This window comes from Homarus americanus, unplaced genomic scaffold (genome assembly GCF_018991925.1).
Source record: "Homarus americanus isolate GMGI-L3 unplaced genomic scaffold, GMGI_Hamer_2.0 scaffold56482, whole genome shotgun sequence".
In the NCBI taxonomy this organism is placed as follows: Eukaryota; Metazoa; Arthropoda; class Malacostraca; order Decapoda; family Nephropidae; genus Homarus; species Homarus americanus.
In genome coordinates, this window is record NW_024757422.1 from 1 (window position 1) to 6,141 (window position 6,141).

The following is a 6,141-nucleotide window of genomic DNA, read 5'->3' on the forward strand; positions in this document are numbered from 1 at the left end:
TCACGTGTATTTCAGATTGTCATAACTTATTCTGTAGAGGATTAACAATTATTAGTGGGACATTCAATACAGGTTATTATTTCTTCTTATTACTTCTTTCTCCTCCTCCTCCTCCTCCTCCTCCTCCTCCTCCTCCTCCTCCTCCTCCTTCTTCACCACCAGAAAAGTTAGAATTCTGTATTATTCAACATCTCAGAATCTCTCTCCACCATTGTCTCTGTGTCTGGCCTTTGTGTGACTTTTAACCTGTCATCTATTTAAAAAGCACTGATTGGCCATTACAGTTCAGAGGTTGACGATCATTGGCTGTCGTTGAAAAGAGCAGCGGATATTATTGGATCGTTATAGTTAAGAGGGCAAAAAGAAGATGATTGGCTGTCATTGAAAGAGCGGAGATGATTGGTCATTACAGTTATGAGGGCTAAAGATGATTGGCTCTCATTGAAAAGAGCAGTGGATATGATTGGTCGTTATAGTTAAGAGGGTAAAGATGATTGGCAGGTACAGTTAAGAGAGAAAAGGTGATTGGGTGTTTAATTGAGCTGCTTGGTTGTGGTAGAATATAGTCCAGGTTAAACTGAGTTACTTCTCGTTTATCTTATTGTTTTTGCTCTTCTTTTGGTTCTCTTGGTTTTGATGTTTTTTTTTGTTTTTGTGTTCTTGTTCTTTCTTGTTTCTCTTGTTTTTGTTCTTCCTTGTTCTTGTTCCTCTAGTTGTTTTTCGTATTATTATTATTTTTTTACATTATATTTTCTGGACATAACGGAACCATTTTTTTTTTGTTCCGCGTCATGTAATCGAGAATCAACCTCTTCCGTGTTATTTAATAAAGTTTGTACAATACCAATTTCCGTATATTATTATTATTGTGATGATGATGATGATGATGATGATGATGATGATGATGATGATTGTTGTTGTTACGATTACCATACACTTTTGTTTGTGAAGTTAATGTCTTTGTTTATTTACAGATTGCGTTCTGATGATTGTGTCGTTTAGAGAACAAGTAAGTGTTTGTTTGTTGTAATTTATAAGAGACCCAGATGTGGTTTTATAAATATTAAGGATTTTCAACATGGTTCTTATAGGGAAGTGTTCGTTTTAGATGGTTGACGTTAAGGTAAGTTAGAGAAATAAAGTTAAGTAGATGTTATGTTACCGTTATTAATTTTAAGGTGCAGTTTAAGGTAAGGAATTTTGATGTTGATTTTTATAATAGTTACACCTGGTTAGAAATTAATTATACAAGATTATTCCAGTATTTTGATTATATGTTGCCAGCGCTGGGATTTTCAGTCACTTAGTCATCCAGTTGGTGTTACACTGTTAGTCACTCCCCGCCAGTACCGTGTAAGTATGACACAGTTAACAGTCAGTTATTTAATCTCCCCTCCCCCCATCCCCTAACCAGTATAGGACATTAGAGTGGCACGGTTTACAGTTAGATATAAGAGTGACACGGTTAACAGTCAGAGTATAAGAGAGAGACAGTTAACAGTCAGTCAGCCACTCCCTTCCCAACAGTACAGAGTGTAAGAATGACACAGTTAGCAGTTAGTGAGTTACCCACCACCCCACGGTGACACAGTTAACAGTCAGTCAGTTACCCCCCACCCTACCAGTACAGAGTGACACAGTTTACAATCAGAGTATAAGAGAAACCGTTAACAGTCACCCCCACCAGCACAGAGCATCAGAGTAACACAGTTAACAGTCAGAGTATAAGAGAAACAGTTAACAGTCAGAATATAAGAGAAACAGTTAACAGTCAGAGTATAAGAGAAACAGTTACCAGTCAGAGTATAAGAGAAACAGTTAACAGTCAGAATATAAGAGAAACAGTTAACAGTCAGAATATAAGAGAAACAGTTAACAGTCAGAGTATAAGAGAAAACAGTTAACAGTCAGAATATAAGAGAAACAGTTACCAGTCAGAATATAAGAGAAACAGTTAACAGTCAGAGTATAAGAGAAACAGTTAACAGTCAGAGTATAAGAGAAACAGTTAACAGTCAGAGTATAAGAGAAACAGTTAACAGTCAGAGTATAAGAGAAACAGTTAACAGTCAGAGTATAAGAGAAACAGTTAACAGTCAGAGTATAAGAGAAACAGTTAACAGTCAGAGTATAAGAGAAACAGTTAACAGTCAGAGTATAAGAGAAACAGTTATAGTAAAGCAGTTACCAGTCAGAGTATAACAGTTAACAGTCAGAATATAAGAGAAACAGTTAACAGTCAGAGTATAAGAGAAGCAGTTAACAGTCAAGAATATAAGAGAAACAGTTAACAGTCAGAGTATAAGAAACAGTTAACCAGTCAGAATATAAGAGAAACAGTTAACAGTCGAGTATAAGAGAAACAGTTACAGTCAGTATAAGAAAACAGTTAACAGTCAGAATATAAGAGAAACAGTTAACAGTCAGAATATAAGAGAAGCAGTTAACAGTCAGTATAAGAAAACAGTTAACAGTCAGAATATAAGAGAAACAGTTACCAGTCAGAATATAAGAGAAACAGTTAACAGTCAGAGTATAAGAGAACAGTTAACAGTCAGAGTATAAGAGAAACAGTTAACAGTCAGAATAAGAGAAACATACAGTCAGAATATAAGAACAGTTAAACAGTTAACAGAGAATATAAGAGAAACAGTTAACAGTCAGAGTATAAGAGAAACAGTTAACAGTCAGAGTATAAGAGAAACAGTTAACAGTCAGAGTATAAGAGAAACAGTTAACAGTCAGAGTATAAGAGAAACAGTTACCAGTCAGAGTATAAGAGAAACAGTTACCAGTCAGAATATAAGAGAAACAGTTAACAGTCAGAGTATAAGAGAAACAGTTAACAGTCAGTGTATAAGAGAAACAGTTAACAGTCAGAGTATAAGAGAAACAGTTAACAGTCAGAGTATAAGAGAAACAGTTAACAGTCAGAGTATAAGAGAAACAGTTAACAGTCAGAGTATAAGAGAAACAGTTAACAGTCAGAGTATAAGAGAAACAGTTAACAGTCAGAGTATAAGAGAAACAGTTACCAGTCAGAGTATAAGAGAAACAGTTACCAGTCAGAATATAAGAGAAACAGTTAACAGTCAGAATATAAGAGAAACAGTTAACAGTCAGAGTATAAGAGAAACAGTTAACAGTCAGAATATAAGAGAAACAGTTAACAGTCACCCCTCCACCGGTAGAAGATAGTCCATCCGGTAATCTCCATAATACAATTGACTTAATGAGCTGTATAGAATTACTAATTAGTTCCACGAGTTACAAATCTGTTGAAAAGATCCGCAAGTTTATACATCAATTACTGTGAGTTGTCTTGGCCCTCACACCTTGACGAAGTGTATATAGTTGGATTTATTATTGAAGGGGGAAAGTATATTAGTGTTAGTGGAAGGAAAGTTACTTGGTGTACGTTGGAGAAGGAAAAGTAGTTGTTTTATTTGGAGAAGGAAATGTATTTGTTTTCGTATTTGTTGAATGGGAGGAGAGAATACCTGCTGTTTTTAGTTTGTTTTTATGTCATCGTATTAAGGTTTTTGAGTACTCTTGAATGTGACCAGATGTTGATAATAATAATAATGATAATAACGCCTCCAAAGCTTAGTTAGTAGAATAATATTAAATATTATAACTGATTATTCTTGACAGTTATCATAATAATTACACGCCTAAGGTGAAACTTGACTTTGTTCTATTTAAAATTTGTTCCGGTATTTTCCTGAAGGTTATCAAGTAATTATGATTGTAAAAGTTATTGTAAAAAATATAATTACACTTTTATTCCCAAGTAGAAAATAAACTAGTACACCTGTGTATATTTGTTCTTTGACACTGTGCCAATATAAAGAAAATAACATACCTGTGTTTTGAAAAATAATTAGTTAATTACAGTAAGACCTCAATGACTCACACTAATTGGGGAAAAATTTCCACAAAAATTATGATTATCTGAGAACTTTTCAATATTTACCTAATCAAATATATACTTTAACCATTTTACATTATTGCGGTAGAATTATAATAATGTATAGTAAACCTTTTCTCGTGTAGTGTAGATGAATTACCAAAGTGTTAAAGATAAGAAGATATAAAGATAAGGTTTTATGAGTATGCAGTTACTAGACACAGAGGAAAATAAAGGTGAAAATACGAGAGTCGTTTATCTTATGGTTTTATGTGACTTAGTGTCGTGTTGTGATCCCCCCCCTCCATCTTCCCCTTCCCTCTCCCCCTTCTCCCTCCCCTCCCTTCCCCCGCCCCAGAGAGGAAGCATCACACTGGTCTTATCCTTGTGTTCGGTAATGTCATGCTGGGAACTGGATACTGCTGGTCTTCACACTGTATTTCTCATGCTTCAATTTCTGACCACTTTCACTGTTGAGGGATTTCTTTTTTTTTTTATGTCGTTAAGGTTACATTTCCCCGGCGGGTCCCTTGAGTCCTCCCCACCACAGATACTTGCTGGTAGAACAGGGTACAGTTAAAGGATACCAGTGATAAAACACCCAAGTACAACAAGCTGTATATTCTCCGTTGACCGCCATTAACCCTCGCGGCCATGTTGTGGGGTTGTGGGTAATAACCTGGTATATCTTGGTATTGTCTGAACTATCTGGAATTTCTCTTAAGGTTGTACAGATGGTTCACCTGGTGTGTATGATCTCACTCTTAGTTGTAGGTAGACTTGGACGATTCATATATTGTGAGGTAAACTCGAATTAGTTAGAGGAGGTCTTGACATCGGCTGAGGTTCTCCCATATCTGATTTAGTGAAGTTCCAGCTCTCAAGGTCTTACTGTGTTGATGTGTGTATTAGTTATAACATGTAATGTATGCTGGACTATAGATGGCTGTTATGTTCCAGAGTTGAGCTCATATTACCATTATATACCTATACTTTTGTCTGTGTTTATGTGATTAAAGGTAAAAGTATATATATATATTTATAAACTTAACTCCAAAATCAGAATTAAATCACTTCCTTTATTGATAAAACTCCGGTAAAAAAAAATATATATATATATATTAAATTCTAGACACGAAATTAACCATTGATCTCAGAAGGGGAAGAATATTTATCTGTGAAACACTTATTTATTTATTTATTTTTAAGCAATGTCGTTCCTTTGTGTTGGTGGTATGACAACTTTCACTCAAGGTTTAATTTAGATAAGGGTTTCTTTTTATAGGGATCCGGCTGCCGAGAAATTAATGTCGGGGGGTATTTGTACGTGATGGTAGTGGAGGGGGGGTAGGGGATGGAAGAGGGGTAGGGGATGAAGGGAAGGGGTAGGGGATGGAGGGAAGGGAAAGGAGGGGAGGGAAGGGGGTGTTGGGAGCGTTCCTAATTAGATACCGTATGGGGTATTTATATAATATGTAGGGTAGGGGAGAGGGTGGAGGGAAGGGGATGGGAGAGAAGGGGGGGGGGAAGAGGGGGGGAGGGAAAGAGTGGGGGTGAGGGAAGAGATCGTCATCGATGTTATTTATACTTCGTGGCAGCGTGGGCGTGTGGGGTCCAGGTAGACTGTGGTTTACCTAGTCTACCTGTGGTTCACTTAGTCTACCTGTGGTTCACTTAGTCTACCTGTGGTTCACTTAGTCTACCTGTCGTCCACTTAGCATACCTGTCGTCCACTTAGTCTACCTGTCGCCCAATTAATCTACCTTTACAAAAAAAAATTCCCTAAAAACCTCAAAAAATTTAAATTTCCTTCGACGGTCCATTTTAGGAACCTCAATAGTGTCCCTTAATTAATTTTAGGAACTGTAGCCCATTTTAAGGTCGTTACCATTTAAGGCAGACTTAATAACTCAATTTAGGGAAAAGTAAAAGGATTTAAGGTGATCATCGTCACCCTAAAAAAAATTCGTATTCAATATCTCCCTAAAATTGGTACTCAATTTCTCCCTAAAAACTCGTACTCAGTGTATCCTTAAAAAAAATCGTACTCAATATCTCCCGTAAAAAACTCGTACTCACCCTTAAAACTCGTACTCATCCCTAAACTCGTACTCACCCTTAAAACTCATACTCATCCCTAAACTTGTACTCCTCCCTTAAAAATAGTACTCATCGCGGTCACCTTTAGAACCTTTACCGAACAATACCGACAGTTTTAGCACAGTTGCCTT